Raw genomic sequence first — 23,607 nt, 5'->3', positions numbered from 1 at the left:
ATCCCCAGCTCCGGTCACAAACCTCCTGCTTTGGAGAGTGACTCACGTGGTGACCCCAGTCCTGACACTGCTGCTTGGTACATCAAGGCTGAGGAGGAGGCTGGGTTATGCACGTCTGCCCCCTGAGTGGCCCTGCCTGTGAGCTCCCTGGAGGAAGGCAGAGATGGAGCCCCGTGACGTTTTTGGTTTCTCAGCACGGCAAATGCTGGATAGAGTGGGCACTGAGTGCAAATTTCCCTTTGGCCCAAGAAATGGGCAAAAATCAGGAGTATAAAGGAGTTACGTATCCTCAGTTCTTTGAAAGCCTCCAACAACCAGGGTAGACTTACTGGAACTGGCATAACCACTCTGATGACTTCCTGGCACCCCTGGATGTTCACCCCCACCCCCTAGCAGCCTAGGGGAGAAGAGGCCCCCCTCCCCTCCAGGCTCTGAGAGCATCCGGTGCCCAGGGTGAACGGAGGCTGCAGGGAGACAAGAGTGGCCGAGACTTCTGTTCTCAACTGTAATTTTAGGAACAGCACAAAATGACCTTCAGGGTTCGTTTCTGGCAGGAACATTTTGCGAGTCCACGAACACGACAAATTAAATGTCCAGGCCTGACAAAGCAGCCAGCATCACCAGGATTCCAGGCAGCGTCCTCCACTCGAGTCTCGGACTTTCACCTGGCATTTCCGCCTCCTTTTCTTTCCCCACCAGCCCTCATTAGTGCAGCCTCCCAGTCCAATCAGGTGCACTTGGCCAGCAGCCCAGGACCCAAGGCAGTCGCTGATCAGCCTTTAGCTGGAACCACTGATGGACACTCAGCTCCCTTTCTGCCAAAATTTGGTCTGGCCTCATCTCCAGTGGGCTGGTGGACCCCTGGTTTTAAGTGATGGGTGACAATCTAGCTCCTCTGAGGGTTCCTTTAGGACACGGGGGTCTCACCCGGTGGGTCTGGAGGCTTCTGCTGAAACCCAAGTGGGCAGGGGATGGGGGAGGGGGAGGAGGAGACTGCCAGACCCTCTGGACTTCACATTCTCCTCTAGTCCCTCCGGGGAGGGGGACGATCAGCACAAACCCTCTGGCCCCTCTCCAGGGCCTCTGATTCATCTCTGGAGTGAGGTCTGATCATTGGCATCCCTGATAACCCCAGCAGCGCTGAGGTCAAGGCCACACTTCGAGTCTTAGCCCTAATGCCCCGGTGGAGACGGGGCAGTCCTGTCCCCTGGACACCGCTCTGCCCGAAGGGTCTGTGGTCAGAGCTCCCCATCGGGGTCACAGGCCACGGCAGACCCTCTGCTGAAGAGCTCACGGCACTCGAACAGGAAGCAGCCCAGTCCAGTGCAGACGGCCCTGAGGGAGGGGGCCCCAGTGGGCCACAGAAGATTCCAGAGAAAGTGACATTGGGGCCACCCTCAGGGGGTGTGAAGGGAGCTCCAGAGAACTGGATGGACGCCAGCAAACCCCCACCCAGCACGAGAGTAAACCGGTGTCCCAGGGGCAGCAAGTACGCAGGACAGGAGCTCAGGCTGGACAACAGGCCAGGGCACGACCTGTGGGTCAGAGTCGGGACACAACCCAGGAGGCAGGGGCAGCGGCGAGGGGTCAGATGTCTGGTCCTGGACCCCGGGCAGCCACGACTTCCCAGACGGAAAGGCCCTGGGAGGGCCGGGACCCAGGACTGAGGTGGGGAGTGTTTGTGGGGTTGTAGATCAGGCTGGGAGAAGGCAATGGCACCCCACTCCAGTACTCTTGCCTGGAAAATCCCATGGATGGAGGAGCCTGGTGGGCTGCAATCCATGGGGTCGCTAAGAGTCGGACACAACTTCACTTTCACTTTTCACTTCCATGCATTGGAGAAGGAAATGGCAACCCACTCCAGTGTTCTTGCTTGGAGAATCCCAGGGACAGGGGAGTCTGGTGGGCTGCCGTCTATGGGGTCGCACAGAGTCGGACACAACTGACTCGACTTAGCAGCAGCAGCAGCTCAGGCTGGTGTCAAAACACAGCACAGTCTGGGGCTTAAAAGACAAACATTTCTTCTCACAGTTCTGGAAGCTGGAAGTCCTAGATCATGACGTCAGCGGGTGCAGGGTCTGGCAGGAGCCCTCTGCCCTCCTCAGGGTTGCAGCCACTCTTCACGTGGGGTGGGGGCCTCGGGCTCCCTGGTGCCTCCTCTTTGTCGTCGCTGTTGTTATTTAATTGCCTCAATCGTGTCCAACTCTTTCTTGACCCACCTGGACTGTGGCTCGCCAGGCTCCTCTGTCCATGGGATTCTCCAGGCAGGAATACTGGAGTGGGTTGCCATTTCCTTCTCCAAGGGATCTTCCTGACCCAGGGATTGAACCCACATCTCCCACACTGCATGTGGGTTCTTTACCCACTAGCTAGAAGGACACTGAGCCCACCATGAGGGCCCATGAGGGCCCTACCTGCATGACCTCATCTAATCCTGATCACCTCCCAAAGGACCACCTGCAAAGACCATCACATTGGGGTGTAGGGCTTCAACATAATGAATTTGTGGGGGACACAAACACTCAGTCCATAGTAGTGGAGGGAAGGGGAATGGGACAAACACCAGAGCTGACATTTACTCAAATTTCCAAAAGGCTTTACATGGTAGGGGCAGGGGAACAGTGCAATGTAAGAAAAACTGGGACAGCTTTTTAGAAGTCCCATGCTGTCTTCCCTCTACTCTAGTAAACAGCAGGTCACCTCTAGATACATTTTTCTTTCAGTAGCAAGCTGGAAGGAAGTACAATCGGTTAAAAATTAAACAACAAAATGAAACTCAGGCCATGTGACTGTCACATGTTTTTAAAAAGCAATCACTGACACATGTACACCCATGACCGATTCATGTCAATGTATGGCAAAACCACTACAATACTGTAAAGTAATTAGCTTCCAATTAAAATAAATTAATTTTTGTTTTAAGTAATCACTCAATTACTGGTTTTTTCTCTTGATCCTGACAGGATCAAAAAACATTTGGTATCTCTTCCCTAACGGTCAAGATCCATCCGTCAATGGTTTCACAGTCCTTGCTCAGCGGTGGATGTCGGCACTTCCGTTCAGCGCCGTGTTCTTCAGCTCTTGCTTCTCCCTGGGACCCCTTGCTCAGCAAACATTTTTCAGTACACATGCAGGTCTTCTCATTGCCACATTCCCGCTGATTTGGGAGGAAGTGGAAACACTGATTTTTTTTTTTTTTTCAAATGGCATCCTATGATTTTTTTACTATTTACTTTTTATTCGGCTGCAACAGATCTTAGCTATGGCACAAGGGATCTAGTTCCCTGGCGGTAGGGATCGAACCCAGGCCAGAACGCAGGCCCCCTTCATTGGGAACACAGAGTCTTAGCCACTGGACCACCAGTGTAGTCCTTGATCCCTTGTTTCAGAGGAAGAATCGGTGAATGCTTTTTGATGTAGAAAACTTTTTTTTTTAAATGGAAGTGTAGCTGATTTTAAATATTATGTTAGTTTCAGGTGTACTTTACAGTAATTTAAAGTAATGCTCAAAATTCTCCAAGCTGGGCTTCAGCAATATGTGAACTGTGAACTTCCTGATGTTCAAGCTGGTTTTAGAAAAGGCAGAGGAACCAGAGATCAAATTGCCAACATCCACTGGATCATCAATAAAGCAAGAGAGTTCCAGAAAAACATCTACTTCTGCTTTATTGACTATGCCAAAGCCTTTGACTGTGTGGATCACAATAAACTGTGGGAAATTCTGAAAGAGATGGGAATACCAGACCACCTGATCTGCCTCTTGAGAAATCTGTATGCAGGTCAGGAAGCAACAGTTAGAACTGGACATGGAACAACAGACTGGTTCCAAATAGGAAAAGGAGTACATCGAGGCTGTATATTGTCACCCTGTTTACTTAACTTATATGCAGAGTACATCATGAGAAACGCTGGACTGGAAGAAACACAAGCTGGAATCAAGATTGCCGGGAAAAATATCAATCACCTCAGATATGCAGATGACACCACCCTTATGGCAGAAAGTGAAGAGGAACTCAAAAGCCTCTTGATGAAAGTGGAGAGTGAAAAAGTTGGCTTAAAGCTCAACATTCAGAAAGTGAAGATCATGGCATCCGGTCCCATCACTTCATGGGAAATAGATGGGGAAACAGTGGAAATAGTGTCCGACTTTATTTTTGGGGGCTCCAAAATCACTGCAGATGGTGACTGCAACCATGAAATTAAAAGACGCTTACTCCTTGGAAGGAAAGTTATGACCAACCTAGATAGCATATTGAAAAGCAGAGACATTACTCTGCCAACAAAGGTTCGTCTAGTCAAGGCTATGGTTTTTCCAGTGGTCATGTATGGATGTGAGAGTTGGACTGTGAAGAAGGCTGAGCACCGAAGAATTGATGCTTTTGAACTGTGGTGTTGGAGAAGACTCTTGAGTGTCCCTTGGACTGCAAGGAGATCCAACAGGTCCATTCTGAAGGAGATCAGCCCTGGGATTTCTTTGGAAGGAATGATGCTTAAGCTGAAACTCCAGTACTTTGGCCACCTCATGCAAAGAGTTGACTCCTTGGAAAAGACTCTGACGCTGGGAGGGATTGGGGGCAGGAGGAGAAGGGGATGACAGAGGATGAGATGGCTGGATGGCATCACTGACTCGATGGACATGAGTCTGAGTGAACTCCGGGAGTTGGTGATGGACAGGGAGGCTTGGCGTGCTTCAATTCATAGGGTCGCAAAGAGTCGGACACGACTGAGCGACTGGTCTGATCTGATCAGGTGCACGGCAAAGTGATTCAGTACGTGGGTGTATTTTTTTTCATATTCTTTTACCTTATGAGTTGTTACAAAATGTTGAGTAGAGTTCCCTGTGCTATACAGTAGGTCTCTGTTGGTTATCTATTTATATATTACACAGAGGTGCATACGTGCTCAGTCGTGTCCAACCTTGTGACCCCACAGACTGTAACCCGCCAGGCTTCTCTGTCCATGGGACTCTCCAGGCAAGAATACTGGAGTGGGTTGCCATTTCCTTCTTTATTGGTATTGGGATGCTGCTGCTGCTGCTAAGTCGCTTCAGTCATGTCCGACTCTGTGTGACCCCATAGATGGCAGCCCAGCAGGCTCCCCTCCCATCCCTGGGATTCTCCAGGCAAGAACACTGGAGTAGGTTGCCATTTCCTTCTCCATTGGTATTGGGGTACCGGGGTATAAAGGATGAACCAGGCCCTGCTCTCAGGGAGCTTATTCTGTGAGAATCTTCCAAGGGCATTAGCTGTTGTTCAAAGAACCAAACCAGGTTGGCAGGAGAGAGAGTGATTACCTGAAAGCCATCCAGTCCATCTGCCTCAGGGCTTAACCCCGAGCCCAAGACTGACCCTTCAATGACTGACCCTTCAATGCTGCTCCCTTAGCATGAGCTGGACATCCTACAGAACCTCTCCACACCAGCTTCAAATTCCCATCTCTTGCTCCAAGACCCTTCAAGCATTCAGCACAGAGTCAAGACATTAAAACAAAAAATACACATGCAAAAAAAAAAAAAAAAAAAAAAGCCTCTTCCAGTTTTCAAGCTCCACTTTATGACCTAAAAAGCAAAATTTTTCTGAAGCATAACAAGCTACTTCAGACGAAGAAAACAGCAGACTCTAAAAGGCGAGGAATCCAGTGTATGTTCTCAGTCACGTGAGCACCAAATACCGAGAAACCATCCCGGGACGAGGAGGCCAGCCCAAACCAGCTGCTTCAAAGAGGCTGTTCTTTAACCAGAGGCTTAACACAATGACCCTAGAAACCGTCTGAGAGCTTGCGCCAGCTTTCCAAGGAGGGGTGTCAGAAGGGCCCTCCCGGCAGGATTCACAGCCTCAAAATCCCACTTGGAGAGACTGCCAAGTGTCAGCGGCCCGGTGGCCCTTTTAAAGAGCCATGCCTTCATGCCACTGAGAAAGAAAAAGGGACGAAGAGAAGCTAAAGATTCACTGAGCTTAAAAGTTGGGAATAAAGGGTACTTTCCCCCACAATAAATGAATGCATTTGCACTGGTTTTTTTTGTGGCCAGCTGTCTTCTTGTTCACTGGAGGGCCACTTGGGCCCCTCTCCACCTGGAAGACCAGGTGTCATTGCTTCTTTCTCCCCAGCTCACCTCTGAGGCAGCCGCTCTGCTCTGCAGCCCCAGCCGGAAGGCCCTTTCTCAACTTCTCCTCCTCCTCCTTGACCCAATCTCTCATTTGGGTGTGACGAAATCTGGGCCTTTTTTTTTTCTCCTGTGTGTTTCATTTACAATGATTTTTCTAAGCAGTGTGAATGTTCACCATATGCTGGCTGCATGGCAGAATATTCTGGCTCCCCTAAATGCTGAGTCATGCTGAGTCACTCGCCCGGAGAAATCCGGAGAGAGGGCAACCAAAACAGCTGAGGCAGCCGTGGCCAGGCCTCCCTGGAGGGACGGGGAGGGGATGGCAGAGCTGGACGAATCAGGTCAAGGTTCCACAAGGGGCCAAAGCAGCATGGCTATCACCAAATAGTAAAGTCCTGTTAATACTGGATTTCTAGAACTTTGCCTGAGATGAAGCCAGAGCAATAAGCAGGACTAAAGACATGTGTAGACAGAAACAGTGTTAGATAAAAATTAAAAATAAAAACCAGAATTTTATCACTAGCAAAACATAAGGATTGCTTATATATATACACATATATATATATATATTTTTTTTTTTTTTAATTTGTCCTGTCCAATATTGTATGAGGGCTTCCCTGGTGGCTCAGAGAGTAAAGAATCTGCCTGCAATACAGGAGACCCAGATTCGAACCCTGGGTTGGGAAGATCCCCTGGAGAAGGGGACGGCAATGCACTCCAATATTCCTGTCTGGGAAATCCCATGGACAGAGCCTGGTGGGCTACAGTCCATGGGGTCACACAGAGTCAGACACGACTGAGTGACTAAGCACTGTGACATTGTGTGACTATTGTATGGCGTACATTCAAGAGTCAATAAACTAATTGACTTTGATTATGAGTAGCTGTGTATTTAAATGGAAATGGGTAAGTCTGAGTGGTTAGTACCTATAGTTCCTTCAATGTCCCCAAAGTCGGAACCTTCATGGGATAACAAAATGGCCACTTCTAGTCACTTTTTGGCCATAAGAATCACCTGGGAGATCTTACCTAACATGCAGGTTCTGTGATCATCTTTCTACCTCTGCTAAGAAGCTGGGGATCCCAGGAGAGTTCCCTAAAACATGATCCCAGGATTGCCTAGGAATCTTGTGAAAAAGTGTAAAGTACTCTCAGCCCTAATCTTCTCACTACCCTCAGGTTAGGTAGAGGCAGGGTGAGGGGGATCTACAAATCCATAGATTCCAGACGCCTCCAAATCATTCAAGTTGGCTTTTCTCCAGCTCTGCTATCAAGAACAAAACAGCCAAGTCCCACCAGTGCCTAGACGACCCTCAATTTCTGAGCAGACGTGGAAATGTGGCCTATGAGTTTTGTTACCCTCTTCCACTTGAGAATAACTTTCCTCACTATTTTCCCCATACTTGTCTGAAAAGTGCACAGAAAGTGTATCTGTCATCCCGGGCTTTACTCCCTAACCCTGATACTCAGTGGCTCTGTGACCTTAGACTTGTTACTTAACCTCTCTGAGTCTCAGCTTCTGACTCACACCAAAGCAGAGCCCCTAAATCTGTAGCTGTTTCTGTTGGGTTGTTGTTGGGATCAGGTACAGGCTAATGAGTGCCCGGCCCTCTCCTCCTTTACTGTACTCAAGTTCTAGCAATGTGACTGGGGAGACCGCTTTCTTCAAGGCTCTGTTCAAATGTCACCTTCTCCATGCAGCCTACCAGGACCACCCTATCTGAAATGGTCACTTTTGTACCTTGCTACTGGCACTGCACATTCCCATCCCTGCTTTATTGCCAATCTTCATCATCTTCTAATAACCTCTGTGATTTACTCAACAATTTTGTTTCTTTATCTCTCCCCAATAGGATGTAACATCCTGGTGGTCAGGATGGTTATCAATTTTGTTCACTGATGATACTCAAGTTCTTGGAAAAGTACCTGATACTTTACTTTACTGAAGTAGGTGTTCAGTAAATACTGGATGGATCTGTGGTATAGATGGGTGGGTGGATGGGTGGGTGGGTGGATGGATGGATGGGTGAGTGGATGGATGGGTGAATGGGTGAGTGGGTGAATGAGTGAGTGGATGGATGGGTAGGTGGGTGAATTATTGGGTGGATGGATGGGTGAGTGGATAGGTGGAAGGATGGGTGGATGGGTGGGTGAATGGATGGATGGGTGGGTGGGTGGATGGGTGAATGGGTGGGTGGATGGATGGGTGAGTGGGTGGATGGATGGGTGAATGGGTGGGTGGGTGGGTGGATGGGTGGGTGTATGGATGGATGGGTGAGTGGGTGGATCAATGGGTGGATGGGTGGGTGAATGGGTGGGTGGATGGGTGGGTGGGTGGATGGGTGGGTGGATGGGTGGGTGGGTGGATGGGTGGGTGTATGGATGGATGGGTGAGTGGGTGGATCAATGGGTGGATGGGTGGGTGAATGGGTGGGTGGATAGGTGGATGGATGGATGGGTGGGTGAATGGGTGGGTGGATGGGTGGGTCGGTGGGAGGGAACCTGTCTTTGAGCTCTACTTTACTATACCACAACTCACAGTGGCTGCACATCTGAGCTTGGAAAACCTGTCTTCTTTTCCAGCTAAGGTAAGATCTGATTACTCACAAGCTGGTGACTTCCCTCTTTAAGACCATATTGGTTGTTTTACTACCGACATTTTTGCCAGATCTGTTTGCATGCTCATTAACTCATATAAATGCTAATAAAAAGAAGCTATGAAAACAACTTCCTACATGTTTCCTCTTCCAGGCATAATCACGTGCAGACGCAGCAAGCCACGTGGGCGGTGGAATAACCCTTTCACCGGGCTTCCAGATGACAGCCCCTTCCCGGGAAGACAGCAAATCCCAGATTTTTACCTCTGGGAACCCCAATCCATTCTGCTTTCTGCACGATTCAAGGGTCCTCAAGTAAGACAAGGACATCAAAGCACCCTCCCTGTGACACGGCAGCCAGTCACCTCCATTCCCACCCCAGGGCAGCCTGGGAACTCAGTCACATCTTTTAAGTAAGTGTTTGAGAATGATGGGGATATTCCTCTTCATTTGGTCATTTCCTCTTCATCTGCTCACAAGTAAACACTCAGGGCTGTTGATCACACTGGCAGCTGGTTTCCAGATGCCCCCCCTGTCCTGTGCAGCTCCTGTCCCATCCCTCAGGCTCTGCTACCCACCCCCTCACCCATAGAAATGGCTCTGCACTGGGCCCCTCCAGTGTCCCCACAGCACCAGAAGAACCGTCGAAGGTCACTGAGAAAGAGAGACTGGCTGGCAGGATCTAAATGAGCTTTCTTTTCTTCCCAATCAGACGTCTGGGCTACCTTTCCCAGCCTCGCTGCAGTCAGGTGGGGCCATGAGACAGTGGTTCTCAGCCAGGGTGACTTTGCTCCGCGGTCCCCAGGAGACATCTAGCAATGTCTGGAGACATCTTTGGTTGTCACCACTGGCAGAGAGAGGGATTTCTATGAGGAGCTAGTGGGAGGTGATGCTGGAGAAGACTCTTGAGAGTTCCTTGGACCGCAAGGAGATCCACCCAATCCAACCTAAAGGAAATCAACCCTGAATATTCATTGGAAGGACTGAAGCTGAAACTGAAACTCCAATACTTTGGCCATCTGATGCAAAGAGCCAGTTCATTGGAAAAGGCCCTGATGCTGGCTGGGGAAGACTGAAGATAAAAGGAGTAGTGGCTGGTTAACCATGAGATGGTTAGATAGCAACATGGACTCAATGGACATGAGTTTGAGCAAACTCTGGGAGGTGGTGAAGGACAGGGAAGCCTGGTGGGCTGCAGTCCACGGGGTCACAAAGAGTTGAATACAACCGAGCAACTGAACAGCTACTAGTGGGGAGAGGCCAGGGCACATCCTGTTCAGGACGGCCCCCACAACAAAGAACCGTCAGCCCAAGTGTCAGCAGTGCTGACGCTGGAAGATCGCAGTCCAGCCCAGGGGATAAGTTCAGTGTTCGGAGCCAAGTCCAGGCCTGATCCATAAATCCAGCCAAGCGCTTCCCCACAGGGCTCTCCAAGTTCTCCCCGCTTCTGGCTCTGTGCAGAGGAGCCCAGACGCCTTGGAAGTGCAGGGTGAGTAAGGCTGAGCCACTGAATCAAGCAGAGACCAAGTGCCTGAAAGATGCCTCCCATCCCTGGCACCCACTCTGGACTTGGAGCGAGAAACAGACTCTGAGCTGTGCGTGAGCTGGGCCTGGATCAGCAGACGTGACCTGGGGGGATGCTGGAGTCTAGACTCCTATCTCACGTGGGAGACAGGCCTCCGGGGGTATTACCGTGGAAATCAATTTGTAACGGAAACAACAAGCTGGCCTGTGCAGAGAGGTGGGAGGGGCCCGTGGACCTGTCCATCTTTGAAACTGCAGCTTTTTAAATAAACCCTCTGAAGTTCACTTCTGGCCATTCTGGTCCCCAAGGACTTCAAATTAGAACTCTTTTACTCTGAATTCTACGAGTTTAGTGAAAGACATCTTCTCTCCCAGTTATCTTAACTAGTCAGAGCTTAGTAAACTTAAGTGCCAGTTTCTTTTTCTTTATGGATGTCTTAGTTCTTTCATAAGGAGCACTTGCTGCCGTGATAGTGATATTTACTGAGAAGGCTTAGACTAGACTTACCAGGTAAAGTACAGGGACTCACTCACACTTAAAAAGTATTCACTGTGCACCTGAAATGTGGGCTGCATTTTGTCCGCCAGCCGTGTTTACAGAGCATTTACGTTCTTCCAGGTGTTGTATGTGATGAACACTGAATCTCCAATACTTTGGCCACCTGATTCAAAGAGCCAATTCATTGGAAAATACCCTGATGCTGGGGAAGGAAGACTGAAGGTAAAAGGAGTAGCGGGTGGCAGAGGATGTTTAAAATGCCATCCAGAGCGAGGTGCTGTTACCATCCGGATTCTCAGTCAGCAGAGCCTGCGCTCTCCCCACATCACATACCATGCGTGGCAGTGCTGGGGGCTCCCCATGGGGAGGCTGCTCTGAGGACCACCTGCGCTCAGGGATGCTCCAGTCTCAGCATCACTTCTTCTAGCCCCACCTACAATGCGTGGGCTTTTGTTCCTACCGGCGACCATCAGCTCACTGGGACCCTAAGACATGGTGAGGATGGTTAGGAATATTTTATTTCAAAATGTTATGTTTCAAATGCTTGTAAAATATCCATTGTCAGCGTTTCTTTTTTAAGCAAGCATTTCTCGCGATGATAGTTAAATGGATTGAATACACTTTGAGAAAGTCTTATTAGGTAACTTAACACAGAGAGGAGACTGACGTCAAACAGGACAGGCCCAGATTCTGGCTCCCGCCTGCTGGCTGCATCGACAGGATGGATGACAGGGCAGTTTCCTGCCAGGTGAAATGAAGAGCGAGCTGGTCCCACCTGAAGGGTCTTGTAGGGTTTAGAGAGATCAGGCCAAGATCTCTGGGAAAGCGGAGCGAGCTGGTCCCACCCAAAGGGTCTTATAGGGTTTATGGAGATCAGGCCAAGATCTCTGGGAAAGCAGGGCTCAGGGCTTCTGGGCAGGACTTCATGAACTGTAGCTGCACCAGCCCCCTCCTGACTCCAGTCTCAGGACCAGAAATGACCACCCTGAGATGGTATCACAGGAAGACAGATGGCCAACAGCCACTGTCAGAGGGCTCCAGCCTCTTTCTCGGTACTCAACCTTAAAGTCCTCATGCCAACAGGGTCTTTCAGGGGGAAAACAGTATCCCCAGGGGTCCCTGGAAGTCAAATCAGTGAGATAATGGGATGAAGAACCTGGGCCCAACTAGGAAGCCCGATGGCTCCACACTCAAATCCATGACATGTAAAGAAAACACCAAAATCACCTTAAGATCTTGATGCTGAGAAGTGATGAGATGTTTCTATGATACAGTTTCTAGAATGTCTGGGGGCCCCAGATGCTCTTAATCCCATCCCAAAAAGGCTGGGGTTGGGGGGGAGGGGTCCACGGATGGTCACCTTCCTCTCCCGCTCAGCTTTTTCATCCTCTCCAGGGCCCTGGAGTCAGTCAGCCCATTTATCCTACTTGGTTTGGGTTCAAAACATATAGTGATCCATTATGGTGATAAACTCTATACATTAGGGGAAGGTTATCAGGGATTCTGATTGGTTAAAAATGGACCCACACTATGTGTGTGCACACTCAGCCGTGTCCAACCCCATGGACCTGTCCACCAGGCTCCTCTGTCCGTGGGATTTCCCAGGCAAGAGTACTGGAGTGGGTTGCCATTTCCTCCTCCAGGGTTTTTCCCAACACAGATATCGAACTCATGTCTGCTGCAGCTCCTGTACTGGGAAGTGGATTCTTTACCACTGAGCCACTGGGGAAGCCAGACTCACACTGTATACCTGAATACATGCTCCAGGATGTCAAATACAACATCAGACACTTTTTAAAAGTAAGGCGTTTTTGTTAAAAGTGGAGATACACTTATTTTGTGTATTGTAAATCATCTGTTGTGAAACTTTCGGGGGGGAAAGCCGAAATAAGTCATCAATGATTACAGCTACAAGGCATACGTAAGATTACACTTAGAAACCCTGATTCACCACCAAGCCCCGCGCCCCCCACCCATCTCTAGTTTCTCTTTTGGTGGCAATTTAGTCATCAGTGTAACAAATTGCTCCAAAGCATAATGGTTTCAGACCATAGTTCCTTCTCTCATAATCTTATGGCTTGGATTCTCAGCTGAATGTGGTCTGTTAGCGGCTGGGGTGAAGTCACCTTCAAGCTTTTCTAGGTTGGACATCTAAGGTGTCTCCTTAACTCACAGTGGTGTGCTTAACTGGGATGACGTGGGGACCAGGACTGGTCTTTCCCTTGGTTAGCTCTTTCTGTGTGGCCTCTCCCTGCAGGGAGCTTGGATTCCCCAAAGCATGCTGGAGCTCAAGAGACCCAGATTTCTTCCATGGAGACTGTAAGAGAAAAGCCAAGAAAGCAAAATGGAAACTAGAAGGCATCCTCGACTGTAGCCTGGGAAGTCACACAGGACCACACCCACTGCATTCTCCTGGGTGCACAGGGCCTCCCCAGGTCCAGCCTGGGAAGGATGACACCCTCATTGAACCCTTGGAAGCATAGTTCATTAAGGGGCATCTTTAAGATATTAAGAAGAGATGGCAAGAATATACAGAAGAACTGTACAAAAAAGATCTTCACGACCCAGATAATCACAATGGTGTGATCACTGACCTAGAGCCAGACATCTTGGAATGTGAAGTCAAGTGGGCCTTAGGAAGCATCACTACGAACAAAGCTAGTGGAGGTGATGGAATTCCAGTTGAGCTATTCCAAATCCTGAAAGATGATGCTGTGAAAGTGCTGCACTCAATATGCCAGCAAATTTGGAAAACTCAGCAGTGGCCACAGGACTGGAAAAGGTCAGTTTTCATTCCAATCCCTAAGAAAGGCAATGCCAAAGAATGCTCAAACTACCGCACAATTGCACTCATCTCACACACTAGTAAAGTAATGCTCGAAATTCTCCAAGCCAGGCTTCAGCAATACATGAACCGTGAACTTCCAGATGTTCAAGCTGGTTTTAGAAAAGGCAGAGGAACCAGAGATCAAATTGCCAACATCCGCTGGATCATGGAAAAAGCAAGAGAGTTCCAGAAAAACATCTACTTCTGCTTTATTGACTATGCCAAAGCCTTTGACTGTGTGGATCACAATAAACTGTGGGAAATTCTGAAAGAGATGGGAATACCAGACCACCTGATCTGCCTCTTGAGAAATCTGTATGCAGGTCAGGAAGCAACAGTTAGAACTGGACATGGAACAACAGACTGGTTCCAAATAGGAAAAGGAGTACATCAAGGCTGTATATTGTCACCCTGCTTATTCAACTTATATGCAGAGTACATCATGAGAAACGCTGGACTGGAAGAAACATAAGCTGGAATCAAGATTGCCGGGAGAAATATCAATCACCTCAGATATGCAGATGACACCACCCTTATGGCAGAAAGTGAAGAGGAACTCAAAAGCCTCTTGATGAAAGTGAAAGTGGAGAGTGAAAAAGTGGGCTTAAAGCTCAACATTCAGAAAGTGAAGATCATGGCATCCGGTTCCATCACTTCATGGGAAATAGATGGGGAAACAGTGGAAACAGTGTCAGACTTTATTTTTCTGGGCTCCAAAATCACTGCAGATGGTGACTGCAGCCATGAAATTAAAAGATGCTTACTCCTTGGAAGGAAAGTTATGACCAACCTAGATAGCATATTGAAAAGCAGAGACATTACTCTGCCAACAAAGGTTCGTCTAGTCAAAGCTATGGTTTTTCCAGTGGTCATGTATGGATGTGAGAGTTGGACTGTGAAGAAGGCTGAGTGCCGAAGAATTGATGCTTTTGAACTGTGGTGTTGGAGAAGACTCTTGAGAGTCCCTTGGACTGCAAGGAGATCCAACAGGTCCATTCTGAAGGAGATCAGCCCTGGGATTTCTTTGGAAGGAATGATGCTAAAGCTGAAACTCCAGTACTTTGGCCACCTCATGCGAAGAGTTGACTCCTTGGAAAAGACTCTGATGCTGGGAGGGATTGGGGGCAAGAGGAGAAGGGGACGACAGAGGATGAGATGGCTGGATGGCATCACTGACTCGATGGACATGAGTCTGAGTGAACTCCGGGAGTTGGTGATGGACAGGGAGGCCTGGCGTGCTTCGATTCATGGGGTTGCAAAAGTCGGACACAACTGAGCGACTGAACTGAACTGAAGTGGAAAGTAGTGACCTCAAAAGCTATCGGTGAAGGACAAGCTAAATAACTTTCAGGGACCACTGCAAAGTAAAAGTGCAGCACCCCCACCTCATTCAAACAGCAGAAAAAAGACTTCTTGTCTTCTACATCTCTCTCTACTTGTCATCAAGGTTCATTTGTGATTTAATGGCATTCTCTTGGTCACAAGGATACTTAGGCAAATAAAGACACAGGTGCCCAGGGCCCTGGTATTCAACTCAGCATGCGGGCCACACTCACCCATTCTGAGCCTTTCTGCCCCCAGTCCTAGGTTTCGGCGAACAGAGGAGCAGTGTTGGGTCAGCAAGAGGCAGGGAACAAGTGGCAAGAACCCAGGGAGGTAGGAAGATGGGACCCCAACATGGTCCAGGCACCAACCCCCAGTACATACTCCATTTTCCCATCAAAAGTACCACTCAGAAAACACAACTGAAAGAATTGTTAAGACTCCCAAGATAACACCTGCAGAACATTAACCCCCAGGCATGGGGCCCCCCTGAGCTAGGCGCCCAGCAGACATGCAACTGGGGCTGGATCTGCCAAGGAGAAATGATAGAGCCGGAGTGACAGCAGCATGGGAGGGGAACGATCCCTCCAGCTTGTCCAGCTAGCCAGGACCCAGACGGTGCTAGTGGAACGAATCAGACTCCACTGAAAAGAATTCTAAGCAATTCTTACAGCCAAGGGCGAGGACAGTACTCATGTAGACTGGAGACTCGACAACCATCAGACGTAAGGATGCCTCTACGCACCTGCTGTCAGGGCCTGACTGGGCTTGATGAAAACAACAGTTAAATCATATTTTTTATTTTTTTTTAAATCCAGGACTTGATGAAATAATGTACCTGGGAAAGCACTTGCAAATCCAAACAATAAAGAAATGTGAATAGTTTTCTTCAAACAGAGACCACTGCTTCATGTTCTCTATTTCATTAAATGATAAACATTTGGTACTTCTATTCCAGGCAAGATGGAGTAGATGTACTTCTCCTCATTCCTCCTGCCAAGGAGAGCTAAGAACCCTGGAGATCAGCGATAAAACAGACATCGGGAGACTCTGAGAGGCGAAGAGAAGGGCAGACTAGCTGCTGACTCTGGGGGCCAAGGAAGGACATGGTGATGTTTTCCCTGGGTTTTCTTTGTGCTTCTTATATCCTGGATCAGGAGCTGGGGAAGTAGGTATCCAGAAGCATCAATGGACATGGAAAAAGAAAAAGAAAAGCCTGTACTTTCAGGCAGCAGATCAGGAACGAGGCAGCCTGGTAAGACAGCAAACTTCAGACAATAATTATGAGACTCGAAAGAAGCACCACAGATAGAGGGGAGGCACCAACTCCACCCCCATCACAAAGGCCGAGTGGAGAGCCTGCATCTCAGCCTCCCATCACGACAGGGTGGTAATACAGATGGTGGGGTGGGGAGTAGCGGTGTTCCTCGGCAAGCAGCCCCCTCAAGAGTGTCAACAGAGATCACATGGGAGCCTGGACTCTCACCCCCACCCAGCAGTAATCAGGCCCTGCTCCCCCTCCCCACAGGCTGGTCTCAGCAGGAGTTGGGTGGGGAGCTGGAGCATTCACACCCTTCCGGAAGCAAAAGGACTTCACCCTCCCCCAACCCTTCCCCTTTGCCCCCAGCCAGGGTAGTGGCAGCAGAGACTTGCTCTCACAGAAGATGTACATAAGATCCAGAGTTTCATAACACCCAAAAAGTCCAGGTTTCAAACAAACATCACTCTTCTTTCTAAGAAACAGGAAAAGCTTAATTGAATGAGAAAAGAATACAGTTGCCAACACTGAGTTGACATGATGTTGGAGTTAACTATTAAGGATTTTATAGCAGCCACACACACAAAAAAATGTCTTTCAAGGAGCAATTCTGAATACTCTCCAAAAAGTGGAAGAAATAGAAAATCTCAGTAAAGAAATAAAAGATATAGACAAGAACCAAATGGAAAATTCCAAAATGAAAAGTACAATAGCCAAAGCAAAACACTCACTGCTGCTGCTGCTAAGTCGCTTCATTCGTGTCCGACTCTGTGCAACCCCGTAAACGGCAGCCCACCAGGCTCCCCTGTCCCTGGGATTCTCCAGGCAAGCACACTGGAGTGGGTTGCCATTTCCTTCTCCAATGCATGAAAGTGAAAAGTGAAAGTGAAGTCGCTCAGTCGTGTCCGACTCTCAGCGACCCCGTGGACTGCAGCCTACCAGGCTCCTCTGTCCATGGGATTTTCCAGGCAAGAGTACTGGAGTGGGTTGCCAGTGCCTTCTAAAACATTCACTGGATGTGTTCAAAAAGCAAAATGGAGAAAACAGTGAAAAGAATTGGTGAACTTGAACGTCAGGTCAGTTCAGTTGCTCAGTCACTCTTTGTGACCCAATGGACTGCAGCACACCAGGCCTCCCTGTCCATTACCAACTCTTGGAGCTTGCTCAAATTCATGTCCATCGAGTTGGTAATGCCATCCCACCATCTCATCCCCCTTCTCCTCCCACCTTCAATTTTTCCCAGCATCAAGGTCTTTTCCAGTAAGTCAGTTCTTCACATTGGGTGGCCAAAGTAGAAAACTTGATGATAGAAAAATAGAAATAATCCAATTTGACCATTAGAAAAAGTAGACCACCGCCCCCCCCCAACACACACAAGGACAGCCTCACAAACCTGTGGGACTATAAGAAATGATCTAACATTCTTGTCATCAGAGCCCCAGGAGAGGAGAAGGAGGGAGGGGCTGATAAAGTATGTTAAGAAATAATGGCTGAAAATTTTTCTAATTTGGCAAAAGACTTAAACTACAGAGTCAAGAAGCTGAGACACCTATAAAATGGAAAAACAAAGAAATCCTTGCCAAGATACATCATGGACATGTTTCTGAAAACTGAAGACATAAAGAACAGGGAGAAAAAGCATCTTATTTACAAAGGAAAAAACAATTTGAGAAACAGCAGATTTCTCATTAGAAACCAGAGGCTAGAGTAAAGCGGCATAGCATGTCAAATGCGGAAAGAATTCTATCCCAGAAGTCTGCTGCTGCTGCTAAGTCGCTTCAGTCGTGTCCGACTCTACTCGACCCCACAGACAGCAGCCAACCAGCCCCCCCCGTCCCTGGTATTCTCCAGGCAAGAACACTGGAGTGGGTTAGCCCAGAAGTCTAGATCCAGCAAAAACATCTATCAGGAATCAAGAAGATAAAAAGACCTTCTCAGATGCAGGAAAACTGAGAGAGCTTGTCACCAGCAGACCTACCCTTAAACAATGTCTAAAGGATGCCCTTGAACAAGAAAGGAAATAATAAAAGAAAGCATATTGGAAGGACTTCCCTGATGGTCCAGTGGCTAAGACTCCATGCTCCCAACGGAGGAGGCCTGGGTTTGATCCCTGGTCAGGGAGTTAGATCCCACGTGCCACGACTAAGACCAAATGAATATTTTAAAAAGGACATCCTTGGCGGTCCAGTGGTTGGGAGTCCACCTGCCAATGTGGGGGGCACAGGTTTGATCCCTAGTCCAGGAAGACTCCACATGTCTCGGAGCAGCTGAGCCCACGTGCCACAACTACTGAAGCACATGCCCCTAAAGCCCATGCTCTGCCCAAGAAAAGCCACTGCAGTGAGAAGCCCATGCACCGCAACTGGAGAGTAGTCCGCACTTGCAGCTGCTAAAGAAAGTCCACGTGCTGCAACGAAGACCCAGCACAGCCAACAAATAAATTAAAAAAAAAATTTTTTTTTTAAATTTCCTTCTAAAAGAAAGAATATTGGAACATCAGGAAGGAAGAACAAACAAGGGAGAAAGTAAAGATGGGGGTAAATGCAACACACCCCTTGTCTTCCTTGTCTTCTTCGGCTTTCCAAAAACAAATGCACGGGCCCTCAAGAGGCCAACCGCACCTGCCGCAGGACTGATTTCACAGATTACCTGTCATTCCATCAGTGTGGAACCCGCACCACCTGCATCCATGTCTCCTCAGCGTTTCCTTGGCCGCTCACCAAACCCAGTTAAGCAGAATCTCTAGAGATGTGGGCCCCAGGACTCTGCCTGTAAAGGTTACCCGCACTAAGAAGTGAAGTCCTCAGACCTGAGGTGAACTTCTGTCAGTAGAGAGTCAGGCTCAGTCCCTCAGTGTTAATACCTGAGGAAGGGGAAAGCAAAGTGTTTTATAAATTCCCTGCAGGACTGGAACCAATTTCAAGGTTAAAGAAGTAATTGACATCCCACCTGGGGTCAAGGTCACACACCTCTGGATCATCATAGGTACTGTTCTAGGGAGTGTGGGCTCACAGAGGCGTCTGTCCTCCTTCTATGCCTCGGCTTCGTCTGTAAAATGGAGGCAGCATCTGCCTCTCCTAACTCATAGGGGCAAAGTGAACAGCAAAACAGGCAAGCTGTGATGAGCTTGTAAACGATTGTTCTTACTCAGTGTGAATGATTAACCTCCCCTTAGAGAGGGCTATCACTAGAAAACAAGCTCATGGTTACCAGGGGATAAGGGGGTTAGAAGGATAAAACTGAGAGATTGGGACTGACAGATACACAGTACTATATATATACTAGATAACTAAAAAAAAAAAAAAAAACCTACTGTAGGACAAGGAAATGGCAACCCACTGCAGTATTCTTGCCTGGAGAATCCCCATGGACAGAGAAGCTTGGTGGGCTACAGTCCATGGGGTCGAAAAAAACATACAGGACTAAGTGATTAACACACACATACATGCACACACACATACATAACAGAAGAAAATGAAAATAAAGACTTAAAAGAAACCTACTATATAGCACAGGGAACTCTACTCAATACTGGGTAATGGCCTATATGGAAAAGAATCTTTAAAAAAGAGTGGATACATACATATGTATAACTGATTCACTTTGCTGTACACTTGAAACTCACACAGCATTGTAAATCAGTTGTGTGTGTGTGTGTGTGCATGCCGGAGCTCAGTTGCTAAATGGTGTCTGACTCTTGCAACCTCATGGACTGTAGCCCACCAGGCTCCTGTGTCCATGGGACTCTCCAGGCAAGAACACTGGAGTGGGTTGCCATTTCCTTTTCCAGATCTTGTCCTCCAGCTATCTAACCAGGTCTCCTGCCTGACTCTCCTGCATTAGCAGGCAGATTCTTTACCACTGAGCCACCTGGGAAGCCCCATAAATCAAATGTACTCCAATAAAAATTTTAAAATAAAGAGGGTCATCACGGTTCCCTTTTTGCTTTGAAATGTAATGTATCTGTGCTCTTCCCAAAGACTCCAGGAAAGGCAGAAATGGTTAAGATGAAATGGACCACTTAATTCAACCTGGATGATGGGCAGCATTGGCATTGAAACAGATGAGGGTCCTGACATCAGCAGCACTGGGAAGACAGCGTGATCACCACCGGGCTGAGGGTGGATGCCCAGGACTGCTCCTCCCGGGGCGCCCCCACAGGTTCCCAGCACTCACCTCCCTGAAAATGCAGCCCTAGATCCTGTCACCTCCTCTGGACAGGGACAGCAATGACACATGACAGGGGTCAGAGGGCTTGCAGAACCTTGGGCTATTTCCAGTTGAGAGAAGGTCCTTTTTAGGGAAGAGGGATGATAGAACCTGGAAGTAAAAGCCCCAAGGCAAGGACTTGGGGGTGGGGGACACAGAAGGCTGTCAAAGTATTTTAAAATAAAGCGTCTCCACCAGCCGGCTAGAGCGGCCAGCGATCAGTTACCCGCACTGGCGCCTCCTGGGTACCTCCCCGGGTCGTGAAAAGGCAGCGGCCAAAGAGCCGCGGGCGCAGGACGCGTGTCCGCCGAGCGCGCCCTGGCCCCGGCCGGAGCCCCTGACCTGTCGGCGGGACAGGGCGGCAGGGCGCGGCGGGGTGGCCATCCGGGCCGAGCGCGCACGTGGTGCGGGGCAGGCGGGTCCCTCCCCTCTGAAGTCATGGACTTGGCTCACAGTACCGTGGCCAGCGCGCCAATGTGGCTTCGGCCAAAAAGGAGGAAAAAAAAAAAAGCGCACAATGTGTTTCTTGTTAAGAGACTCGTAAGCGGGGCCTTGGGTTTTGCTTTGAGGGCCGTATTATAATATTAAGATGCAGCCTGATTCCGGACAAGCCCGCCCTTGTCGCTGGCTGGAGAGGGTTACCGCGGTTTCCCACGGACGCCGGGAGGCAGCCCGGCGGCCGCGGCGCTGCAGGCCGCGAGGGTTGGCTCACGGTGGGCGGCGGCCCGGGGTCCGAGCGGTGACCCGGGCTCCCCGCGGGGGCCGGACCCCCGCGACGCGCGCCTCGGGGCGGCGCAGACTCGGCGACGCCACTCCCGCGCCCGCCAGCTCGCGGGCGGCCCGGGGTTGTTTTCCAAGCCCTTATCTCTCGCTCAAGTTAATTTTCTTTTTTAATTTGGTGACCGGAACAAAAGTCACAGGAAAATCCTTTGTGAAAGCCAAACGCGGCCACAAATCTGGGCACTTCACAGCGTTTGTAACTAAATATTTGCCGTGCTGGTAGTTAAATCGGCTCCTCCGCCAAACTTTCCAAACTTTGCTTTCTTTGAACGGGGCTGAAAGGTGATCTCCCTACAAGGAGATCAGACGGTTGAAAGAAATTGGATTTAGCACGCCGTTTTTCCTGGTGCTCTTGAGATCTCTGGGCAAACAGGACCGCGCGCGAATCCTAGAAGGAATTAGGGCCGGGGTGGGGGTGGCGCGGGGGAGGGATGTCCGCTAAGCCACGGTAGTAGCTGAAGTGCTTTGTTAATGCGATTTATTAGCTGTGCGCGACGAGAAGTAAGAGGTTAGGCAGGTCTTCAAAACTACCCAAAGGGAGAAAAATAAACATCCCCTTGTTTGCTTTTCGTGGTTTGATTCATTTTCTTCCCCTCTCGTTGCCCCTCATCTAAGGCTGTTTTAAACCCAAATTCGGTTATCTAGTTTCAGAGTGAGGGCTCCCTCTTGCCAAGGTATTAAATAAACAAGCAAAGCAAAAACTTGAATCCTTATGTAACCCAGATGCTGTTTCCTCGAAAACCACAACAAACTCTGCTAAACCAGATAACCGGATCGGGAACAGTCGTGTGTCCCCACCCCACCCCCACCCCCAGGGTCCGCCGAGGACAGTCGTGTTCAGGACCTCCTCTCCAGGGCAGACGATAAATAATTGCTGCTAACACTCTAAGCCGCGGATGCGCACCCCGAGGGATCCGGATACCATAAACTGTCCGGGAATGTTGGCATCTGGTTCTTAAAATGGAACTTTCCCTAGAGATAAAGCCAGGACCGAGGCGGCGTCTGCGTCCTCGGGCCCACTTGGATGTTTTCTGGCCTCTTGATGTTCGCAGCTGAAAGCGCAGCTCTGGAAAGAGGCGACGTCTGCCCGGCTTTGTAGTGGTAATGAGGACGCAGACACGGGTCGGCCGCGCGCAGAGACTGGGAGCCGCGGGAACCGGCTGCCCATCCTCCAGCCTCCCGGAGGGCGAGGGGAGGGGGCCGTCCTGGGAGGAAAAAAAAAAATCTGATTTTTTTTTCTTTAGGGCAACCTCCCAAGGTTCCGAGGATGGGCAGTATGTGGGGGCGGGAGGGAGGGGGGCCCTTCAAAGGTATTTTGGGGAGTCCAGCTCCTCCTCGTGAGGATCCCAAGGAATAAATCACTTTTGCCCTCCACTGAGACAGTCACTTTCTCCCCATCCGCCCTCCCCTCGCGCCGGCCCCACCCTGAGCGTCTCGGTTGCAAAAACAAAATAAAGCAAAACCTTTTGCTTTGGCAACCTCTAAGCCACATGACGCCTCCTCTGCACAAGGAAGATTTCTTTCTTCTCCCTCTCCTGGCTTTTATTGTGTGTATTTTTTTTTTCTTCTCTCCCAACCAGCCCCCCTTTTCTTTTCTTCTCGGTCCTCCTTCCTTGCCCCAAATCGCTGGAAACTTAAGACGCGCGGCGGCTGCAGGTGCGCGCAGGCCGAGCGGCGGGGCTGGGGCGCGCCGGGGCCGGCCGGGCCTCGCAGGCATTGATCAGCTGGGCGCGCGCGCTGAGTGACGGCGCGGTTGCCATGGCAGCCGCCTGAGCGGCGCCGCGAGGACAAGGCGGCCGGGCGGCGTGAATGGGCGGCGTCACGCGCCTGGCGCCAGAGAGTCTGCTCCCGGGCTCCGGCCCCGGCCCCGCCGCGGCCCGGCCCGCGCGCCGCTGCCGCCGCCGCCGCGCATTCATCACCTGTCAGGGCTCGCTCGGGGGGTCACGGGCGGGATGGACACAGCTGGGAGAACAAAACCGGGGGGAAGAGAGGCGAGCGCTCCCCAGCGCGCCAGATGTGCCGGGAGGACCTTGAGACACCCCCTCCTCCGCACCCCACCTCCGCCTTCCCGCAGGCTCCTCCCGCCCCCAGTTGCATCACGCGGGGCGGGGGATGGGGGTTGGAATTGCAAAGGCCGTCCGGCCAGCCTGGCGCGCCCGGCCCGGAGCTGCTTCTCATTACCGCGAGGGGCCAGTCGCGCTGGGAGCCGGCGGCGGCCGGGCCGGGGTGGAGACCGAGGGAGTGAAGCCCTGGAACCAGGTTAGGCGACCTTCCCGGGCCGGCGTGTGACTTTAAGTGGGGGAGGTGGGGGGCATGCATCTCCACCCCCACCCCCCCACCGGAAACCATTCACACCTTCCCACCACCCACGGATCTAGCAGAACCAGGGCCCATCTGTAGCTTTAGAGGCCTCAAATTCAAGCCCACGGAGACACCAATGGACAGATTTTTTTTTTTTTTGTAACTCACCTCACCGTTTTCCCG

General features: G+C 50.1%; 1 long non-coding RNA gene across 1 annotated transcript; it reads right to left on the bottom strand.

Annotated features, from left to right (window-relative positions):
- Window positions 1-2,786: 2,786 nt before the first annotated feature.
- LOC101905845 (uncharacterized) lies at window positions 2,787-22,843 on the bottom strand. The gene is made up of 3 exons (XR_009496533.1): window positions 22,587-22,843; window positions 18,784-22,328; window positions 2,787-3,157 (listed from the first exon to the last, which is right to left on the bottom strand). It is a non-coding gene; the product is annotated as an uncharacterized lncRNA (long non-coding RNA).
- Between the last annotated feature and the right edge of the window lie 764 nt (window positions 22,844-23,607).

The sequence above is a fragment of the Bos taurus genome, chromosome 11 (assembly GCF_002263795.3).
Source record: "Bos taurus isolate L1 Dominette 01449 registration number 42190680 breed Hereford chromosome 11, ARS-UCD2.0, whole genome shotgun sequence".
Taxonomy (NCBI): domain Eukaryota; kingdom Metazoa; phylum Chordata; class Mammalia; order Artiodactyla; family Bovidae; genus Bos; species Bos taurus.
The sequence above is the reverse complement of the archived record's forward strand: the minus strand, read 5'-3'. Positions and strand labels throughout refer to the sequence as shown.